The sequence below is a fragment of the Cebus imitator genome, unplaced genomic scaffold (genome assembly GCF_001604975.1).
Source record: "Cebus imitator isolate Cc_AM_T3 unplaced genomic scaffold, Cebus_imitator-1.0 Scaffold309, whole genome shotgun sequence".
Taxonomy (NCBI): Eukaryota; Metazoa; Chordata; class Mammalia; order Primates; family Cebidae; genus Cebus; species Cebus imitator.
The window spans coordinates 127979-150673 of record NW_016107624.1 but is presented as its reverse complement, the minus strand read 5'-3'; the positions used below and the strand labels follow the sequence as shown (position 1 = coordinate 150673).

The 22695-nt window shown below is 45.6% G+C and overlaps 1 long non-coding RNA gene across 1 annotated transcript; it reads left to right on the top strand.

Moving 5' to 3' along the window:
• The first annotated feature begins 1132 nt into the window (after positions 1 to 1132).
• On the top strand, positions 1133 to 11377 carry LOC108285875. Its single transcript, XR_001817730.2, has 2 exons — positions 1133 to 1312; positions 11044 to 11377. It is a non-coding gene; the product is annotated as an uncharacterized LOC108285875 (long non-coding RNA).
• Positions 11378 to 22695: the final 11318 nt, after the last annotated feature.

Sequence of the window (22695 nt, the reverse complement as noted above, 5' to 3'; positions counted from 1 at the left end):
ATTTTCCTGCTCAGAAACCTTCCGTGGCTTTCCACTGTGCCCCTAAACTAACACCAATTTCCACTGGATTTTCCTTTATTTCCTACTTTCCCTCTCACAATTCCCCTCCATTCTCTCAATATTGTCAGACTGCCTCAGCTCCCTGTCCATCATCGCCTTGGCTCATGCTCTCTGTACCACATTTCTGTGGGTTGAACTCTTATTCATCCTTCAAGGCTGAACTGCAATGCCGCCTCATCTAGGAAGCCTTTTATGATTTCTTCAGTAAGTATCATCTTCTTTATTCTACCATCCAGAGATTTCTATTTTCGAAGGTACCAGTTTCTCTTACATGACAGCATTTATATACATGTCTTCATCCCAAGTGAGTGGGTAGGTAGCAATAATTAATAAAGAAATACCCTCTAGATGTTGGGCAAGGGAAGGGGAAAAAACTGCAAAGGGAAGCTCTAACCAAGGGAAGGGGACAGTTCTACACTTACTGTTTCTTTCCCTGGATTGGATTCTCAATCTTATTTCCAAATTGAGCTAACAGCCCCATTAGCTTCTGTTATGTGAGCTGGAAACCCCGTCTTTTGTGAGCGTTTTTTTTTCCTCCATCCAAATGTTTACTAAGTCTTGTCATTTATCTTTGGGAATATCTCTCAAATCTACCTACAGTCCCTTTGTTATGGCAGCAGCCCTCAAAATCTCTTGGAGGAAAGAGCTTCTGGCCTGTATTTCTGCCTGGGGTCTTTACCAACCCAGTCTTTTCCCAGTACTCCTGCAAGAGTCTTGTTCTCCTTCTCACAAACCTCCCTAAGTTGGGCCTAAGGTCAGAGCCTTACCTCTCCAGTCAGGCATTCACAGCCTTATTCCTCACCACTCCCCAGCCTACACCAGCGCCATTGGACTTCCCCTCATGGCTCAAACACACCCTGCCCTTTGAGACTTTCCTACACTTCTCCTGTTGAGAAGGTTCTTCCAGCTCCCTTACTCTTTCAACCCTCAAGGCCCAACTCAAAATTGTCCTCTCCTATGAAGTCAACCCTGTTTCTTCTTTTGAAATGTTAGGGGACCTCCTCTTTGCTTCAACAGCACTTTGCTTGCACCTTGATGATAACAGTAGTCCTATCGTATGATGTACAGTTGACCCTGGAACAACACAGGTCTGAACTGCCTGGGTCCACTTCGATAACAGATTTTCTTCTACCTCTGCCACCTGTGAGACAGCAAGATCAGCCCCTTCACTTCCTCATCCTCCTCAGCCCATTCAACATGAAGACGATGAGGATGAAGATCTTTATGATGATCTCCTTCCACTTAATGAATAGTAAATATATTTTCTCTTCCTTATGGTTTACTTAGTAACATTTTCTCTCTAGCTTACTTTATTGTAAGAGTACAGTATATAGTACATGTAACATAGAAAATGGACTGGACACAGTGGCTCACGCTGGTCATGCCAGGACTTTGGAAGGCTGAGGCAGGTGGAACTCCCCTGAGATCAGGAGTTTGTGACCAGCCTAACCAACATGGTGAAACCCCATCTCTACTAAAAATACCAAAAATAGCTGGTGTGGTGGCATGAGCCTGTAGTCCCAGCTACTTGGGAGCCTGAGGGACAAGAATTACTTGAATCCCGGAGGCACAGGTTGCAGTGAGCTGAGATCGCACCATTGCACTCCAGCCTGGGCAACAAGAGTGAAACTCAGTCTCAAAAACAAACAAACAAAAATGTGCTGGGCACGGTGGCTCACACTTGTAATCCCAGCACTTTGGGAAGCCATGGTGGGCGGATCACTTGAGATTGGGAGTTCAAGATCAGCCTAATCAACATGGAGAAAGTCCATCTCTACTAAAAAAATACAAAATTATCTGGGTGTAGCAGCACATGCCTATAATCCCAGCTACTTGGGAGGCTGAGGCAGGAGAATTGTTTGAACCTAGGAGGCAGAGGTTGCAGTGAGCCGAGATCATGCCATTGCACTCCAGCCTGAGTAATGAGCAAAACTCCATTAAAAAAAATAAATAAAATGAAAAAATAAACAAAAATGTGTTAATCTACTGTTTATGTTGTTGGTAAGACTTCTGGTTTAACAGTAGTTAAGTTTTGGGAAAGTCAAAAGTTATGTATGAATTTCCAGCTGCACAGGGCCAGTGCATTGTTTAAGGGTAGACTGCATTGTGTACATTTGCATTGTTTAGGGGTTGACTATATCTTTCCTTCATGCATTTGCCCCCTGAACTCTGATTCCTTTGAAGGCAGTGATCATATTTTCTTTGTTTCTATATTCCCTTCTGCAAAGGTTTAGCCCACAGCAGATGCCCATTAAATATCTGTTGAATTGCTACATAAATATTAGAGAAGTTGGAAATTAGAGAAGGCAGTCTTATAATCTATTGGGTGAGAAGATATCTGCTATGGTTATCATCATTGTCTTAGTTGCTATTATTTCTCACCTGTCAAATAACACATATACTCTGCCCACCTGGCTCAGGTGCTCAGGCAAGTTCATATTTCAGATATCCTGTTTTTCAGTCCCTGGAAGAACATTTAGATTTCTCAGATCAGGTGCCCCAATATTTTGTTTTTAATGAAAGTTTCTTCAAAAACACATTAAATGCCTACTGTATCCTCAGCCCTGCTTAGGTGCTGGGAAGGGTACCTGAGCCGCATGTCTCTTGCATGGGAAAGTGTTCACCATCTGCTTACGGGATGGGACAAATAGATGAGTGTAAGGCAGAGTGTGCCTGATAATGACATTTCTGATCATAAAATTGGTCATCAAAAGCCAGCCTCTACAGTAATAGAGCTACAACTGTGCTTGTGCTCTTCTTTTTAGCTAGTTAGCCAGTGCTAACAAGTTATTTTGTTTTTATTTTGAGACAGAGTCTTGCTCTGTTGCCTGCCCAGGTTGAAGTGCAGTGAGGTGATCTTGGCTCACTGCCACCTCCGCCTCTCGGGTCCAAGTGATTCTCTTGCCTCAGCCTCCCGAGTAGCTGAGACTACAGGCGCCTGCCACTCTACCAGACTAATTTTTTTGTATTTTAGTAAAGATGGGGTTTTGCCATGTTGCCCAGGCTGGTCTTGAACTCCTGAGCTCAGGCAATCTGCCCGCCGCGGCCTCCCAAAGCGCTAGGATTACAGGCATGAGCCACCATGCCCCACCTGCAAGGAGGCTTTAAAGTGGGAGAATTAAACCATTCTGTTTAGAAAGGCATCACTGAGGTGTAGTTTGTTGAGCAAGATGGATCGAAAGTGTCTGTGTTTTGTTTGCCGGTTGACCAGCATACCTTTTCACCAGGACAGGTTTATTTTTTTCTTTTTGCTTCCACTCCTCATACAATACCAACTGCCTTCTCTTTTCTTTCCAATAAATCTCCTTTTGTTTCTCTTGAGATTCTCCTGCCAGCCTGTCAGGAACTCTGTACAAAATGGTGTATTTCTGTCAAGAGTTCCCTGTGAAGTGTTAACTGTCTTTTGATCGCAGGAGGCAGCTGAAATGGTGTGCAGGGACACTCTTGTCCCAATGCCTGTTTACTTCCTTTCTGGCAAGCTCTGAGCCTGCTGATCCAGCTGCAGACATGGAGAGGGGGCCCATGGTCCTGCTCAGCTCCCAAAGGCTCCCCCAGAAACAGCCTTGGAGATGAGAGGGTGCCTGAGGTCTCACAGCTGATGGGGAAGCAGGACCTTCTGTGACCCCTGTGAATAATATTCCTATCTCAGACATAGAGCAGCACCATGCAAATGCTTGAAAATGAGGCGAAATGCTTCAGCTAGCCTGCTATGTGTCTTCAGGCTAGGTACCGTCCCTCCGTGTTTTTAGTTTCCCCATCTATATGAAAGTGAGAGTACATGGTCCCTAGGGTGCCTTCCAGCTCTGTCATTCTATCATTTCACAAATCTGCAGCAGATAAAACTTGTTGAAATGTGATTCTCTCTTGGGGATCCAAAGTCAATAGAAAAAGAATGGTCTAGGAGGTAATTGAAAGACCCAGGAGGGATATTCGTTCAAGGCCATAGAAATAACAATAATAATAAAATCTAGGATCAAAGTGCTTTTCCATCTCTCATCTCATTTGATCTTCCCAACAGCCCTATGGGGAGAGAGTCAGATAGATACACAAAACTTTTCAGTGGACCATCAGAGCCACTGTGTGCAGATGTTCAGGTTGTGCACTGCACAAGTGTGGCACATCTGAGGAAACACCTTTCAAATTAGAAATATAGACTAACTTACATGAGATAGTGTACACAGTCATGGAGAAGTCACACCTTCTAGCTGGCATACAGGGCTATGCATACACCCAGGGGATTCAATTGTACAACACGCTCAGTGGTAAACCCACATGCGCATGGCTGCCCTGTCCCGAACACACTTTGGATGACTTCTGAGCTGACCTGCCTATTGCTCTTGGCGACCTGATTCCACCTTCCCTCTCTCTGAATCTGACACCATTGCTTCATCTGAGGGGTGAGACTGGAGTCTCAGAGGGTGTGTTCTGAAAATGGTGTGTGTCCCTGTGCTGGGCAAATGTGGGAGTGGACAAGGTGTGGGGTCAATGGGGTTTGGCCACTGACCTCTGACAACCTCCCCAGAGGAGAGTTAGGCCAAACCAAGGGGGTACATCCACACAGCAGCAGCACCGCATGATTCCTGTGGCACACATACACCCTGGCCACCCATTTGAAAAGAAGCTGGAGATACTGAATGTCTGTGCTGGTGAATTTTAGCTGATGGAACAGACTAAAGTGAGGGTTAGAACTTCCCCCACTGCCCGATCCCCTCACTTCCCCTCTTCCACCTTCTCCTTTACATAAGGGCCATGCCAGGGACACTAACATAGCCGGAGGGACCATCTGCCCACATCCCTGCTCTGCCAAAGCCAGACCACTTAGGGATATGCAGGTTAATATACCAACTTTAAAAAATGTTGCTGGAGCTAGGGCATCTTTTCTTGATGTGCACAAAGGTGTGGTATATAGGCTAGCTGTGGACATGTGGACCGAGGTGAGTGCACGGGGCTCTCTGTGGGCTGTGATTTTGCTGCAATATCACAGGCATCTTCCCAAGATACCTTTGATACAGGTTGGATCATGCCACTTCCTTCCTCACACACTTTCAGTGGCGCCCCGTTTCTGTGACAGAGCTTTGTAATAATGGAGGATAAAAGGCACATGCCAGAATTACACGGGGCACAGGATCAAAGTCGTATTTCTAAATTTCACCCCAGATATAAACTGTTGGAAGTAATGTGGAGTGAGGAGCGAGGAGGGAGGTGGAGAGGGAAGGTATATGGATTTTAAAAGGTCTTTCCGGGGATCTGACACACCAGCCTGGCTAAGAAACACCACGTTGAAGGATACTACTTAGACCTTGCCGTGGTTTTCTAGGACTAGTCCTAACCTAATTTTCCAGCTTCCTGTCCTGCCAGGCTCCACCACACACCCATATTTCAGGCCACTCAGTTGAAATCCCGAGTGTTATTATCTGGATACTACAGTCTAGATGCCATCTCCTTTGCGAAGCCCTCTGTGATTCTTAGTGCAAATGGCTCCCTTCTTCCTTTGTGCTCCTACATCCTAACTGGGTGGGGGATGAGATGTGGGTACATCAGGGGTGCAGACAATATCACCACACTGCTCCATCCAGTAAATCCATGGCTTTAGTATTTTTTTTTTCAGGAAGGAAAAGGAAAGAGATGATGGATATGCACATGTTGTGTGTTTGTGTGGCTGTGTTCCTGTGTGTGTGTGTGTGTGTGTGTGTGTGTGTGTGTGTGTGTGGCTAGGTGTCTGACTGTGAGGGAGGAGAAGGGAAGAGAAGAATGACAGGAGTCAGTGGCCTCTGTGCCCTGCTGTCAGCAGAAGCAATATTTTGGGTATTGATGGAGGGATGTCAGTTGGAGCAGAGAGGCTGGATCCTGCCTGTATGAGACCTCAGGGCAGATGCAGCCCTGTCCAGGGCACAGTGAGACCTAGAGGTGCGAAAGGATGTCTCCTGCCCTTACCCTCTCAGCCCCAGACACCCGGTGCACCTTGGCCCCTGAGCAGAGTTGGCCACTGCTGCTAGAGCCGTGGCCTCTGGAAGCACCAGCGGTGGTGGTGAGGTGCCTCAAGGAGAGGAGTCCAGAGCAAAAAGTCCACCAGAATTCTTCCCAAGTGCTCATATTTGAGGAGGGCCAGAGCCCCAGTGGGAGAGCTATGGCTGAGAGCCAGGGTGCGTCTGGCTTTCCTGCTGGGGAGCTTCTGGCTGGAAAGGCCAGGAGTTTAGAGTGTTAGAGGTATCCAAGGGTGTCCATAGTAGCTTCCTAGGGCTTCCATAGCAAACTACCACAAGCGGGACAGCTAAAACAACAGGAATTTACTCCTTCATAGCTCTAGAGGCCAGAAGTCCAAAATCTAGGTGTTGGCAGCCCCACGCCCTCTCAAAGGTTCTGGAGGAGAATCTGCTCCATGCCTTTCTCTTAGCTTCTGATGTCCCCGCCAATCCTTGGTGTTTTTTGGCTCGTAGCTGCGTCACTTGGAGCTCTGCCTCTGTTGCCATGTGGCGTTCTTCTCCCTGGGTGTTTCTGTCCACACACAGCATTCTCTTTCCCGTGCCTCTCTTACCTCTTCTTATAAGGACATAATCATATTAAATTAAGGGCCCGCCTTTCTCCAGTATGATCTCAACTAATTACGTAGATAACAATGGTAACACCTCTGTTTCCGAACAAGTTCACCTTCTGAGGTGCCAGAGGTTAGGACTTCAACAAATCTCTTTGGAGGTACAACTTACCCCATAATGGGGCTGCAGTAGTGCTGCCAAGGCCTATACTTGAGGAGCTTGGATTCAGGCCAATATATCGGTGGCTGTCCTCTAGGTCTACCGTGATTGCTCTTTCTACTGCTACTGTTACTACTGCTTCTAGGTAATACGACAGCAGTCCACCGGTATCTGTGGGGCATATGTTCCCGGATGGCAGCAGGTATCTGAAACTATGAATGGTACTCTGTATACCCTATGTTTTTTCCTATATATTCATGCCTACGATAAAGCTGACTTTATAAGTTAGCACGGTAAGAGACGAACAACAATTACTAACAATAAAATAGAAAAGCTAACAATATACTGTAATGCAAGTTATGTGAATGTGGTCTCTCTCAAGACATCTGTTTTACTTTCCAGTGGGTAACAAACTGCAGGAAGTGGAACCACAAATAAGGGGAGGACTGCAGTCAATGAGCATTTACTATAAGCCAAACCCCATTCCGTTCGCTTTGCTGTGCTGCTGATTTGTTCCAAGCTTCATAACAATCCTATTGAATAGGTGCTCTTATTATACTTATCTCATAGATGGGTAGACTGAGGCATGGAGGGGGAAGCAACTTGTTTGAGACCACACAGCTTGCACGTGGCAGAGTCAGGAGTGGAATCCAGGTCATCTGGATCCAGGGGCCACGTGCCTAATACGTATGCTAAACCCCTCAAGTTGGTTTGTGGACACATTCAAAAACCTAAGGCAAAATTTTAGAGATACTGAGGGCAGGAGCTGAAGTAGTCTGGGCCTTGTCTGTAAATCTCAGCCCTATCGAGACTTGGGTAATAGTGACAGCATCCACATACTGAACAGGCTGGTTACCATCTGGTCACCACTCATATGTTATTGTTCCTTGAAAACCCAAAAGTCATTATGGAACAGGTCCTTTTCCCACCTTGACCTTCGAAATCCTTATTGCACATCTGGTAGGAAAGCCAGTCTTCCTTTTCATATCTCTGGAGATTTTTAGGGACTTGATTCCCTCTGTGCCACTTGTGGTTCCATTTCGCTTCTGCAGTTATCTGGGTCCTCTCATCTTCTCCCATTTTGCACTTCTTCCCTAAGCCGAAGAGACCCTCATGGGACACACCTCAGTGTTTTCACCTCCCCTCAGGAGCCAGCAACCAAGACCATGCATGGTGGCAGGAAGTTTAGGGGATGAGGATCGGGGATAATGTTGCAGGGTGACATGAACATGAACTTAAAGTGAACACTAGGAACCCAATTTCTAGAAAAGCCTTCCTGCAGGAGGACTAGCCACTACCTAGACCTTACTGTCGGCATATGGATCAGCTTCTCCTTGGTCTTTTCCCATCCAAGCTCCCCTCACCCCTCATATGTTCTGTTAATTTCTTCTGTAGCTCTTTCTAATATCCAAGGGACATTTAAAATAATTATTTCTTGTATGTTTCTTGTGCAATGAAGAACACTGCAGTGCAAGATCAATGCCCTTGATGACTTTTTACTCTACTGTGTTTTATATTCTTTTCCCAGAAACACACTAGGTGGATATATTGGGGTTACTTTTCCTACCCCAAAAGTACCTTTCCAGGTATATTGTTTTCTTATAAAAAAAGAAGCTATCCATGTTTGAGGAAATGATGCCCCTTTTTAGAGGCAGAGTGGCTGCTGTAGTCAGTTAATAGTATGACTTTCCTTTTTTTTACCTATATTGGAATTGGTTGTTTACATGTTCTTTCCTGATGGATTGTCAGCACCTTAAGGGCATAAGTCCTGTCAGTCACTTCTTTTGATCCTTCTTTGCACTTAACACATACCAAAGGCTCTGTCAATGTTGATTAATTGACAAAACCAAATTGAAATCAGCTCTCCAAGATGGCTGATGGAGATGTAAACCAACATTTATTAATTCTCTACTATGCGCTATTTGTTACTCTTAATATACTTTGCCTTATTTAATTTTCAAAATGATCCGATAAGATCGATCTCTTACATATCAGATTAAACCCTTACATATAAGAGCACTGCAGCTCACAGGCATGGAGAGCTTCCCCAGGACCATAGGATTGTAACTGGGGTCTGTAATAGGTACGTGAGTAAGAAATACAGGAGTCTCCTGGGTTACCTGCCACTAGGAAACTTACCAAAGAACTCCTTGCAAGTCCATCAGCACTCCTGGGTATCTCATCTGCCATGGCCTCCAGCTCTCTGCCATGGGACAGCTGCCCCCTGTCTCCTGTACTCCCACCCAATGTCATCTTCTGGTTCTGCCCATGGTGCTGACGGCTGATTACATCTGTAGGCTCCATCAAGTTTGTGTAAACTGCAAGCTCCCAGGATACTAGGGTGATAGTTTTTGGTTCTGTCTTTCCAGCCTAACCCTTGGTGACCAGGCTGTTATGAGTGGAACACTGGCCCTTTCCCCACTGATGTTATACTCTGAGATATATCACAGACTACAGTGAGAAGGCCTTCTTGGCAACTTTCTGATCACTTAGACAATGGTTATGCTCCAAATAGAACTCATGGTCTTGCTTCCGTCTCAAGTGTAAGGCTCATCTGTCCTTCCCTGTCTCAGTGAAGGGGAACATCATCTGTCTGGTTATGCAAGCCAGAAGTCCCAAATTTACTTTTTACTGTATCCTTCTTCTTATCCCACACTCCCGTCCATCTCTGAAAGCTGACAATTTTACCTCCTCCATGTCTCTCATTTCAATACTTCTCCAGGCTCTATCCTCACCACCACTCTAAGAAATCAGTCTCTTGCCTGGATGACTTCAGTAGCTTCCTGGTTGGTGCCCCCAAATCCACTTGATATACTCTAAACAGTCCTCCACACTGCAGCATGAGAAATCTTTTTAAATGCACAGAGTTGATTTCTGTATAAAACTGTTTAATGAATTTCCACTGCTCTTTGAATAAATATCATGTAGTTTACAAGCTTGTTGAGTCAAGGATAGAGCAGGGAATAACAGGTGAGAAGGAAGGCAAATGGGGAGATCAAAACCCCTGGCCAATACCAGTTTCTCGGTGGATGGATGGTTATGCTACAGGCGAGAAAGAGGAGAATTGAGCAAAGGGATTTGAATTTGTATGTTTGTTTTTAGAACTTAAGGATATTCTGTGATAGATGCTCCTATTCTGTAGGTGTTGCATTGCCTGTGGCAATGGGGAGGATGTTAAGAGGTCCTTGGTCTCAATTTGTGATACTTCTTAATCTTAAAAACCTGTTTCTAAGATCAAGGGCATGGTGGCTCATGCCTGTAATCCCAGCATTTTGGGAGGCTGAGGTGGGCAGATCACCTGAGGTCAAGAGTTTGAAACCAACCTGGCCAACATAGTGAAACCCTGTCTCTACTAAAAACACAAAAGTTAGCTGGGAGTGGCGGCACATGCCTGCAGCCCCAGCTACTCAGGAGGCTGAGGTAGGAGAATTGCTTGAACCCGGGAGGCAGAGGTTTCCATGAGCAGAGATTGTGCCACTACAGTCCAGCGTGGATGGCAAGAGTGAGACTCCGTTTCCGACAACAACAACAAGCCTGTTTGTCATCTCAGTCTACTTGTCTATTATTCATTCTAGATGCTCCTTGTTTACCCCTACCCAGAGACATGATAATAGGTGCTAATATTTACTTAACATTTCGTACGTACTCATCCTTTATATAAATTGCCCTATTTAATGCTCATGACAATTCTGCAGTATGGTTCTTACTTAGCCCATTTTACAGAGGAGGAAAACAGAGACCAGAAACTCAGTAACTTCTGTGGTGATCATACTGTTAGTGAGTGGAGGGAGTAACATTCAAACCCAAGTCTGTGGGACTCCAAGGTATGCAATGTTTCTTCCATGCTAAATAGGCAGCTGATCTCCTCTGCCTCTACTGTTATTCCTGTGTTCTTACCCTGTAGTTACTGATCTCAAGGGGGAGCTCAGGTCCAGGCCCAGGTCTATAGGTTCCATGCACTGCCATTCTGGTGGTTAAAAATTCAGAGCCTGGAGCCAGACACACCTGAGATGCATCCTGTATTAGCTAAGTAAACTTGGACAAGTAGCTCAACTTTTCGGAGCCTGTTTCCTCAAAGAGTTGTGATGGGGATTAAATAAGAAAGTATATTTAAGAATTAAGCAGAGTGTCTGGCCTATAGCAGGTGTTCAGTGAGTGGTTGCTAATGAAGTTATCTGTCCCTTCAATAAGCATTAATGGGGGACACACTATGTGCTAGGTGCAGTACCCACTCCCTGTTCGGAGGTTATGTGCCATGATGAATTAAACTCTGCCCTTCCCTCCTTCCTAGTCTTTGCTGGAGCTTGCGCTGCATATGGAGTGGAGACCTTTCCCTCCCCTGAGACCTGTGGGGAGCTGCTGCTCTTATTTATCATTTAGGAAGCATCTGCTCTTTGGTGAAATATCACCCTCGTGAACAAACACAGTGCGGGTGTTTGACCTTTTTCGATGAGCGTTGGCTTCTTTGCTTACCGCGAGGAATGAAGCAGATTTGAGAAGGAGACATGCGTCAAAGGACCTTTCAAAGAAGTCACCAGATGGGGGCCTGGTACTGACCCTGGGACTGAGGGTGGCAGTCAAGAGGGATTTGAAGCTGCAAATTAATAAACCTGATCCTGTTATTCTGAGAGGCCAAGAAATCTTCTCAATATCTGCAGGTGCAAAATCTGAAAATGAAGTCAGCTTGGCAGATGCCAAGAATGCAAGGCAGGCATCAGCTGCTGGGGCCCTTGCTGTCTTGCTTTGGTCTCCCCCTTGTGCCCTCTGCAGCAGCAGGTGGCATTCATCAGCAGAACCCAGGAGGCACAGCTGGCCAGCCCCTCTCAGGTGAGCCTGCAGATGGCATCAGTGAGTCCTCAGGTTTGCAGTGGCATCGATGAAGTCTCTAAATCTTCCCAGGGCCTGTGACTGGGAGTGGTCCAGGCTGGCAGCTGGGATCACTGGGAGGCACAAAAGCAATTTTGTAAATTAAAAATCACTAGACATGGCACTTGGACAGGAGAGTAAAGTTGCAGTGCTAACCTCACTGCAGAGGGGCTGTGCAACCTTGAGCAAACCGATCCACCTCTCAGGGCCTCACCTTGTTCCTCTGCTCATGGGGCAGGCAATCCCTCCACCTCAGGGTCTTTATAGGGCTCTGCTAAGGAACAGAACATTCATGCAAACTGCTGTTCTAATGTAAGGCACTGTAATTAATTGTCTTCCTTCATTTACAAGCATTTACTGAGACCTACTATGTTCCAAGTTCTTTCTGGAGTTTGGGGGACACAGACACGAACTAAACAAGGTCATTACCTTTGCAGAGCTTAATATTTAGTGAGGTCAGGATTAGGGGGAGGGGTGGGAAGAGTAGAGAGGCAGAGTAGGTGAGACAAAGATAAAGTTGCTCGCACAAAATAGGAGGCACACGGTTTTTGACGCTGTCCCTGTGAGATGATGCTGCAGTGGGTTCAGGACCTGCAGAAGAGGCAGGGCTGGAAACTGGGAACATGGAGAATGAAGCAAGCATGGAGTAGGAAATCGCTGCACATTTACAGCAAATGGGATAAGCCCACAATCTGAGGCGGGAGAATAAATGAGACAGTGGGATCTAAGATTTGAAAAGCAGCTTGTGGCTGGACCATGCACACCGTGGGGACTTTCTTCTGAAGGCAATAGGGAGCCACTGAAGAATTTCAGGCTGTGCTTTGGGGCATGTAATATTGTAACACTTTATAAGCTGTGTTGGGAGGGGCAGTGTGACCGGATGCAGGAAGATTAGGTAAACGGCGATTGCACTAGGGCAGGAGGGCTAGAAATTAATATCTCAGAATCTACCAATTTCTGTGGTCACCTTCATTACCTACCACCAGCCAGGGGTCTGCAAATGGTTGGGCTGGAAATACACCTGGAACATTATTGTGGAGGAAATAAGGAGGCAACAAATAAGAGAGTGGAGACAGCAGGAAATATTTTCAATACCGGAGCTGCTGAAAGGAGTCTGCCTCTCTCATTCCCTTGACCTCTCTTTTTATCTGCCTTATTTTCAGCTGGGATCTGAGATTCTGCAAATGCATCAGGAACAAACAAACACACGAAAATCAATGCAAACTAGACAAAGACCTTTCTGGGCTGAAAAGTAAAGACGGCAGGAGGTCTCCATTAATCCCCTTTCCCATAGGGCGGATGCACAGGGCAGGAGGCAGGGTGCGGTGAGCCATGGTGGAGCAAACTCAGTCCTCTGCCACTCAGTAGTTAGACAACCTCGATCGAATTCATTAACACCTCTGAGTCATCGGTTTCTTGTCTAAAAATGGGGTGGTCATCAGCTCATGATGTGAGTGTTAGAATGCCTTGAGAAAAATATTGCATAATCAGTGCTGACTTCTCTTCACTCTCACTTATGCACCTGATGACCAGTGTTTGCTGTAGCTAAAATACTACCGTAAGAGTATCCTTTTTCTGATCACCTTTAACTCAAGATGGTGATTTTGTTAGGTTACAATTCTCTTGACAGAAGTTGACGGTTTCAGTTGTCCATAGTCATTTATACCTCAGTAGGAACAAGTCTTAATTTACAAGGTGTTCAAGTTGGAGATGTCTGCACCGATGACCCAGAACAACCCAGCTGTTTTAGTACCAGGGACTCTTTAGTCTAGACAGAGGAACAAAGTTTCTCAAAGTCTTAAAATGAGTTAGAGAAAGAACAAGGATCAGAACTCGTGTCTTCTGTCTGCTAATAAATTGCTACCTTTTCAATTATTCATTGTAAAGATTTATTGTTTTATTTATTATTTTGAAACCAGGCATATGCTGGAGCCTGAGATAGGAAAAAGATGGCTGGGAAGAGAAAAACTTAAAGCATGCTACCACCATTTTTCAGGCTTTCTTCTTGCATTTTGGGAACCATGAAGATAGGTATGTCCGATGTAATTGCAGGACTGAAGCCAAGCTCTTCAGTGGAAGAGGAGATGAGATGCTCTGGAGCCCATTGAACAGCTAGTTGAGAGGTGGATGGTGGCAGATGCATGGCTCTGGGCAAATTACGTTATCACTCTAGAGTCAGTGACTTCATCAGTAAAACAGGAACATTCGTATAATCTACACATGCAGGACTCATCAGGCTGTGGCAAAGAGAGCTTGACCGCTCCAAGGCTTCACTGTTAGGGCATTAAGACTTTAGCCCCAGCAGAATCTTCCTCAGCTTGAAGGAGTCCTCAGATTGGGAATGTCCCCTACAGCCTCATAAATTAGCCTGTGTGTGTGTCTGGGTGTGTGTTGCCTCATAAATAAGCGTGTGTGTGTGTGTGTGTGTGTGTTTTGCTGCTGGACCCTGAGTCTCACCACTGTTTCTGCACTGAAACTCCGGTATCTGACCGGTATCTGGGCTGCAGCATCCTGAAAGCCACCGTCCATGTATGCAGGGCAAGGATGTCCTCTTCCCAATTCTTTACCTCACCTTGTCACCTGAACCCCAGAGCCATATTCCTTGTGCCCCAACACTTCATCTAGTCTCTCAGGGATCTGAGTCTGTCCCTCTCCCCACTAATCTTTCAGAAGATGTGGGTGCTGGACACCATGTTACCCTCTGCTGCCTTATCTTTCCCCACCTCCTTAGGTTCTGTCCACACAGATTCCCTCTTTTCCCAGACAATACAAGAAGGTCTCCAGCAGTAGGGTGGTGCTGGAGAGTGTGGCTCAGGAGCCAGGGTTTGAGATTCACCCATGTCTGCCACACACTAGCTTTATGATCTTGAGAAGGCCACGTAACCTCTCTCTGACTCAGCTTCTTCATCTGTAAAAAGGAGATGACAGTGTTACCTGTCTGGTTCTGTTTAAATGAGTGAATAGATCTAGCATGCAGCGAGTGGTCAATACATGTGAGTGATTAGTACATGTATAAACATACAAATATATGCATACATTCTGTGAAGACGTATGCATTTCACTCTACCTACCAGGAACCTCTGAATTTGGCTGTGATTATTTGTTCAATGTCCTATACTCTGCAAGTCTTGGGACAGTATTACCATCTCTTGTAGGTGGATATATAACTAGTAGGCTGAAGGACTCGTCTTAGCACTGGGCAGTGAGGCATTTAGCTATTTCCCAATGGTTATGAGCTAAGCTCAGGAAGAGGGGTGCAATGTTCTGGCAGAGGAAAGTCCAGGAATCATGTCTTTGGTTGACTTTCCTGGAAAGTAGATGCTGGGAGAGATTAGCTTGCAGAATGTTCACTTGTAAATGCTATTGGGAAGGCAAAAGGAGCAGGCAAAGGGAGAAGCTGAAGTGTGTTGCAGGCCCAATGAAAGTCTCAGCTGATCCACAGAGCACTCTGGATCTTGGTGGCCCGTTAGAGTTCTCCTGAGGTAGGCTAAGGTAAATAGGCCTTCCTTCCCCATAGTCATTGGATGCAGACTGTGCCTGGGAAGGAGTCATGATCTAGGACAAGACAGGCCCTCTTCAGCAGAGTCCTTCGGCTAACAGGAGTCCTTCAGCCTACTAGTTATACATTCACTGACAAGAGATGGCAATATTGTCCCAAGACTTGCAGAGTATAGGACATTGAACAAATAATCAGAGCCAAATTCAGAGGTTCTTGGTAGGTAGAGTGAAATGCACATTTCTTCAGCAGAAGGCAGTTTCAGAAAGAACTGCCAGCTGAGTGCCATCTTCCAACAACACGTCCAGCAGCTGATGGAATAAGTCCTTCCTTCCTGAGGAGGATCGGTGTGGCTCAGCATGGTCCTCATGACAGACCAGGACAAAGAAATAACAACGGGGCCATATCTGGGGCCTCTTACTAACCATCCTTGCAAGTAGACTAGAGTCAAATTCCTCAGCAGGGCATATGCTTATCTTTATCACCGACTTTGGCCTCTTCATATCCTGCTACATCATCCTTCTTCCTTAGGCACTCAATCCTTCGCCCTCCAGGAACTTCTTATGGATCCCATCATGTCCTTCCCTCCTTCGGTGCATTGCATGTGTTGCTCCCTCTTTCTGGAATGCCCTTCTATCTCTTCTTTTCATTACTTGGGAAACATCGTCATTCTTCTGGATCCAGATCAAATATTACCTCTTCTTGCATTCCATCCCATTTTGTATGTATCTTTAACATTCATTCATTCGATCATTCAACATATGGTTGCTGTAGAACTAGAATGTGCCAGGCTGTAAACTACCACTTCCCACAGTCCTGCTAGTAAAGGCAAGGACCGTGTTTGATTCATCTTCGTGTTGTGAACATCTAGCCTAATGCCTATCACAGAATAGGGGCTTTTAAATTCTTGTCTAATAAAAGAAAGGCAGTGGATTCAGAGTTAGGTCATATGAGCCCCCAGAGTCCTTTTCCAGCTAGAATCACATGTAGATTTGCAATTCTTAGGCTGACTGGGGATCTGGGGAATCATGCTTCATGTGACATTTTTGAGCACCTCCTAAGTTCCAGGCACTGTGCAAAGCCCTGGAGATGCAGCGATGTCCCTGATCTCAGAGGGTTTAGATTTTGATAGGACACAGACATGTTCATGCATACAGTATCACCTGAGTACCTGATGGGATGTGTTCAGTGCCTAAGGAGGGGGCAGAGAGAATGCCTGTGATCTGGGGGAAGGGCAAAGCCACAACCTCCTGGTGAAGGAGGAATCAGAGAAGGGCCCATGGATGAGAGGCCAGTGAGCTGATGCTTGCAGCATGGGCAGGATATGGAGATGGAGGCATAAAGTCCCGGGGGCAGTTTTGGGAAGGGGAAGTAATCCACTTTGGTAAGAATAACATTTAAATTCATTTTCCCCTTTCACATAAAACTGATCTTTGCCTTTAATATCATCTGGAAACATTACCTGAAATATATTTTCATGGTATATGGTTTTGGGAGGCCATTAATATATGATATTCTTCAAAAAATAAAAAGTTCCATGGGCAAGGAGAACTTTGGGCTAAAAAAATTTGAGCAAGTCTCTCCACTGCAGGCCTTTTCATAGCCTTTAATGTGCTGATGGGGAGACAGAGCAGGGAGCATTCTCTAAACTTATCACATCACAGTCATTTTGTTCTGAGCCGAACATTTCTGCAAGTGTGTTCTGGGGAGCAATCTGGCCTCCCTTTCTGCAGTATCAGTTGAGGGCTGCTTAGAATCAGGGAGAAGGCCATGAAGGCCATTTGTAGGAAAAAAGGCACAGGCTCCAGATCTTTCTCTCCCAGGCTAAGAAGGGTGAAGGAACTCCCTGTTTGAACTCCTACTTTGTGCTTGGTGCCATGTCTCTTGCTGATGATGGTGTGTCTCTTAACCCCCTGTCGCAGAAATTCTGATTTCTGTTCCATTGAATACAAGAACAAGATTCAGAGAGGCAAGTGGACTTTCCCAAGGTCACACAGGGTTGAGGTTGGGACCAGGCCTGTCCGACTCTGGTGTCCATGCTTTTGCCTGTAGTGTATACCCATGTGACAACTCAAGGTTTCTTCTGACAAAAGCTTCCAAGACCTTTGAAGCAAACCTGTGCTGAGCTCTCTGCATGGCCTCAGGCTTCCAGTCCTTTCTTTCCCCACTGATGGGAGCCCAGCTTCCCAGGGTCTCCTTTACTTTAGCTTTCAGGATCCTCCCAATCCCATGGACTCAGATTGACTGTGCAGGACAAAGGAATTTGAACCCCAAATTGCCCTTGACTCCCTCCGTCCCTTCATCATGCCTCATCCCCCACCACCAACAAGGAGAAATGCCTTCATAACAGAAGGGCCATCCCAGCCTCACCTTATTACCCATGCCCAGGTGGAGTGATCCTATTTCAGGGGAAGGAAGCGCAGACACACTAAATTACCAGGTGGATTGCCTTTTGGCTGGAAATGAAGTCCTTTTTTTTTTTTTTTTTTTTTTTTTTCAAAAGTCCTTTCTTTTTTTTTGCACTGTCAGGGGCTGTTTTTACATTTTATGTTTTCTGGTCTTTTAGCATTCTCCCTGGTTTGCTCTCACACTTTACTGGGCAATTTTCAAACATTATACCTCAGTCCTGCCAGACGTTGGGGGTTGGGGAGGTCAAGACTTCCAGGCTATGATGTATGCAGAGTTGAAGGAAGGGTCCTAGGGCTAAGGAGAGCTTGGAAGCTGCACAACCCCACCTGCTTCAAGAAGCCTTCCTTGATTGTACTTGAGGTTAGAATTCACCTCTCTCTGCTCACTCTGCAATCTACAGAATTCCTCTCAGGGAGGCAGGTTGGTCTAGTGGTTAGCTTCATGACTCCATAGCCTCACTGCAGGCCACTGACTTGCTGTGAGACCTTGGCCAAGGCACTTAACCTCTCTGTGCTTTCATTCCTTTATCCAGTAGTGAGGGAAGTAAGTGTATTCACATTAATGTTAGGGTTGCTGTGAGGAGTAAGTGAGTTGTTACATACAAACTACCAAGAACATGCTCAGCACATAGTAAATGCTCAGTAAATGTCAGTTAACACAATCCTAAGAGCTTTCATTTATTCAGCATTTGGTATATGTTTTATGGATCTCGACTTGTTTAATTCCTATAAACAATACTGAGTCTAGGTGTTGACTCCATTTGACGGATGAGGAAAGTGAGTCTCAGCGAAGTTGAGTGACTTCCCTGACATCACACAGCAGGGCAGAGTGGACTGGGAACTGAACATAGCTCTGTTGAACTTCTGTGTCCAAGCACCTTGCACTTTCTACTTTGTGTTAAAGATATTTGAGTAAATGCTTTCTGTCCCCTATGACAATTTGTCTCTAGAGAGCAGAATCCTATTCCAGTTCACATTTGTAACCCCAGAGCATGTAGCACAGAGCATTGCTCTATAGATATTTGTAGAATAAGTGAATGAGCTCAGGGAATAATGAAGATCGCATATATTGAGTCCCTACTGTGTGCTAGTCATTTTGCCAGGCATATCTTTACAGTCTCACAGGCAGGTATTATCTTTGTTTTACAGCTGAGAAAGCACCAGAGGACTTTCTTAGTTCCAAAGTTAAGAAGGGAGATTTGATGCCAGATGACCTTTTTAATGGCCTTTGCAAAGATACACTTAGAATAAAATGGAATTTTAATGCTGAAAGGAACTCAGAGAAGCAAAGCTAATGCACTTCACCACTACTGTCTAGTGGAAGGCAGTGCAATGGTAAGAATAGAGGCATGGAAATTGAACAAAACTTTTCCCTACCTTGGCTCTAACACTTTCTAGATGTATGACATTGAGCTAGCTCCTTGACAGCTTTGAGCTGCCATAGAAAGCTCTGGGACAAGAGTGTTCTGAGCAGAAGGCACAGCCAGTGAAAGGGCCTAGGGATGGGAGAATCTGCTACTGGAAAGACAGACAGGTCAGGGAGTCTGCAGTGGGAGGAACAAGGTCTGAGTGGAAAGAGTGAGATTGCACAGGGGCATGGACCAGGTTGTTTAGCACCCTGTGGACGTCAGCAAGGGAAGATTTCATTCAGGATGCCATAGTTGTCATTCAAGAGTTCTAAGGCAAGTCAGGAGGCTGTGATAATTTTCCAGATGAGGGCTGGTTGTGGCTTGGAAAAGAGAAATAATGACAAATGGTTGGATTCAGCTTATATGGTGGGGACAGAGCCAAGAAAGTTACTCTTAGGTTGGATATGGGGTCTGAGGGCAAGACAACAATTTAAGATGACTTCTAGGTGTTGGTCTTGGGCAATGAGTGGATAGCACTACCTTTATTAATATGGGAATAACCTGGGGTGATGGGAGTGTGTAGGAATCAAGTTTTTATTTGTGCATGTTACATTTTGGATGCCTAGTAGATATCCAAATGGAGAGGCTGGAAGGGAAGTGAATTAGGAAAACATCCTGGAATGTACATGAGAGTCATTAACATGTACAAAGATCACATGAAGATATGGGAGTGATGGAGACTCCAGAGAGTTGGGCTCACAAAGAGGGTGGGGAAGAATCCTAGAGACAGGCAGCATTCTGAGGTTGGGCCTAGTGTGGGAGCCAGCAGAGGAGGCTGAGCAGGTACCCAGGGAGGTGAGAGGAACACAGTGAGGGTGAGGTGCCATGGATATTTGGAGAAGAAAATAAGCAAGGGGAGTGAACCATGTGAAAGTACAAAATATCAAGAGGAAGACAGAGAACTCACTACTGGTTTGGCTGGAGGTGGGTGGGCCAGAGATGACTTTGGTAAGAGTTATCTCAATGGAGTGGTGGGGGCATAAGCCTGATTGGAGGGGCATGGAATTGGAGACAGAGGTGAAAAAGTGGGCATAACAAGGATAGGCTGATCTTCCAGGTAATTTGCTGAGAAATGGGGTAATAGCAGAGAGTGGCTATGGGGTCATGGGATTTTATGAAGCTAGATGATATTATGACACATGTATGCCATTGTAAAGAAGAATGAATTCATATTCAGTAAAAGCAATTCCTACCAGTGCACAAAACAATAAGTGTTTGAACACTGAAGGTTATTATTACCATTCAACATATCTTGATGAAACATCATCGTGCTCTGGAAGCTGCCATTGTGGTCACTGTGAGCGCTGTTCACCAATATTTGGAAGTCTGAACTTTTTGGATCCCTGGTGCAGTCATGAGACCAGCCAAAAGACTTGTGCATGGAAGCAATGTGTGACATACTCCCACTGGAACATTTTATTCCCAGCATGTGACCCTCCAGAACTCTGCTCTCCTGGTGTGTGATCATGGAAGCAAACATCAAAATGCAACTCTCATCAGCCTGGGATACAACGAGCAGTCTCCTGATGAAGAGCCAAGCACTATGAATGAGACATAAGCCATTTTTCTGTTAAACCCCTGCATTTTTGGTGATGCTTGTCTCTGCAGCATATCCTTCCCTCTCCTCACTGAATTGCCAGTGATCATCAGTGAGCCAGACGGAGACATCTTTGCAGTAATGCTCACTGCCCAACTTTGGGTGTTATGAGTGTTACTGAGGGGAGGGGAGAGGCTGTGGGACTGGAAGGCAGGAGCCTTTATCTACATGGAGGATCCCAGTGACTTAGGCCCTGAGCTGAAACCCGGTCTATTGGACTCCAATGCTCAACCTCTGAGGAGGGGATATTTAGGCTCGGACTTGAGGGGTGAGTAGCAGTTAGCCAGGTGAGGGAGAAGCTGAGCTGAGAGAGAAGCTGGGCAGAGGGAATCAATGTGTTTGAAACTCAAGAGACAAAAGCTCAATTCAGAGATGGAAAGAAGTCTGGACCACAGTCTGGTCCAATTCAGAGATGAGAAGAAGGCTATGTCTGCAGTGTGGAAGGAGTGAGAGAGAAACGTGAAGCCAGTGTGTAGACCCAGGCAGGACTAAGGCAGTGGAAGGCTTTGCCGTTAAATGCATTTTAGAATTTATCCTCATGTCAGAACTGGGTCTAGGATCTCATATTCTTCACTCCCAGTGTTGTGGGCCAAACTGTGTTCTCCCAAAATTTAGATGTTGAAGTTCTCAACCCCAGTACCTAGAACGTGGCCATGTTTGGATATAGAGCCTTTAAAGTGGTTAAGTTAAAATGGGGTGATTAAGGTGGGTTCTAATCTAAGTTGACTACTGTCCTTAGACAAAGGGAGATTCTTCTTAACTGCCACTCACCCTACAAGTCTCAGCCTAAATAGGGGTTGGACATTGGAGTTTAATAGACTTGTGTTCAGTTCTGGGTCTAAGTCACTTGGATCTTCAATGAAGATTAGGACCTTTACCATTCACCTGACACAGCAGGAAGACTACATGAAGAAACAGGGAGAGGATGACCATCTATAAACCAAGGAGAGAGGACTGAGAATGAAAACAATGATGCCAACACCTTCAACACCAGGACTGTGAAAAAATAAGTGTATGTTGCTTAAGACACCCAGCCTGTGGTACTTTGTCATGGTAGCTGTAGCAAACTAAGGCACACAGCCTCTGCCACCTTTCTAAGTTAAATCAAGGCACTGTCTGGACCTGTGACATTGATAGGATCACTTTCAGAGCCAACCCACAAAAGGCTTCAAGGTCTCTGGCATGGGGAGGAGAAGGAGCCTTAGATCTTTATGGCAACTGAAAGAATACTGATGTTACACTTTTGGAGGCTGTTTAGAACCTACTCTCATGTTCTTAGGGGTTATCACCAAAACTATGGTGGTAGAAAGTCAGACATTGCCATGCCCATTCTAAGTCTGGCAACCTAAAGCATGGCAAGGATTTGAAATTCACCCTCTTTCTCTCTGGAATTCTGAGGGAAGTTAGTACAAAGATCAACAGACAAATGAGAAGTCAAGTTTGACTTTTTACAGAGTGAAGTGATTCTCCATACCCTGGTGCAAAGCTCTGGTAAAAACAGAAGAACGTGGAAGAGGTCCTCATACAAGAGGCTTGAGGAAGGCTTCCCCTAATTGCCCTGGATCTCTGTTTCTGTTATACTCCGCTGTCTGCATCCAGAAAATTGATGACTGGGGTTAGAGTGAGGGAAGAAAGGCCAGTTGGAAGCATAAGACACATGAGCACATTTCCCCTAATGTGTGAATGTGCTGGGCTGGTCCAGCTGCCTAGCCCTTGCCTGGGGCAGTAACCCTGGCAAGGCTGCCAACATAGAAGAAAAGGCCACAGCACATATCTACACCGTGGAATACTATGTAGTCATAAAAAGGATGAGTTCATGTCCGGATGAAACTGGAAACCATCATTCTCAGCAAACTGACACAAGAACAGAAAACCAAACACCACATATTCTCACTCATAAGTGGGTGTTGAACAATGAGAACACACGGACACAGGGAGGGGAACATCACACACCGGGGCCTGGGGGGTGGGAGCTAGGGGAAGAATAGCAGGGTGGGGGTGGATTGGGCAGGGATAACGTTAGGAGAAATACCTGATGTAGATGATGGGGCGATGGATGCAGCAAACCACCACCATGGCACATGTATACCTATGTAACAAACCTGCACAATCTGCACATGTACCCCAGAACTTAAAGTATAATCAATAAAGAAGAAGAAGAAGAAGA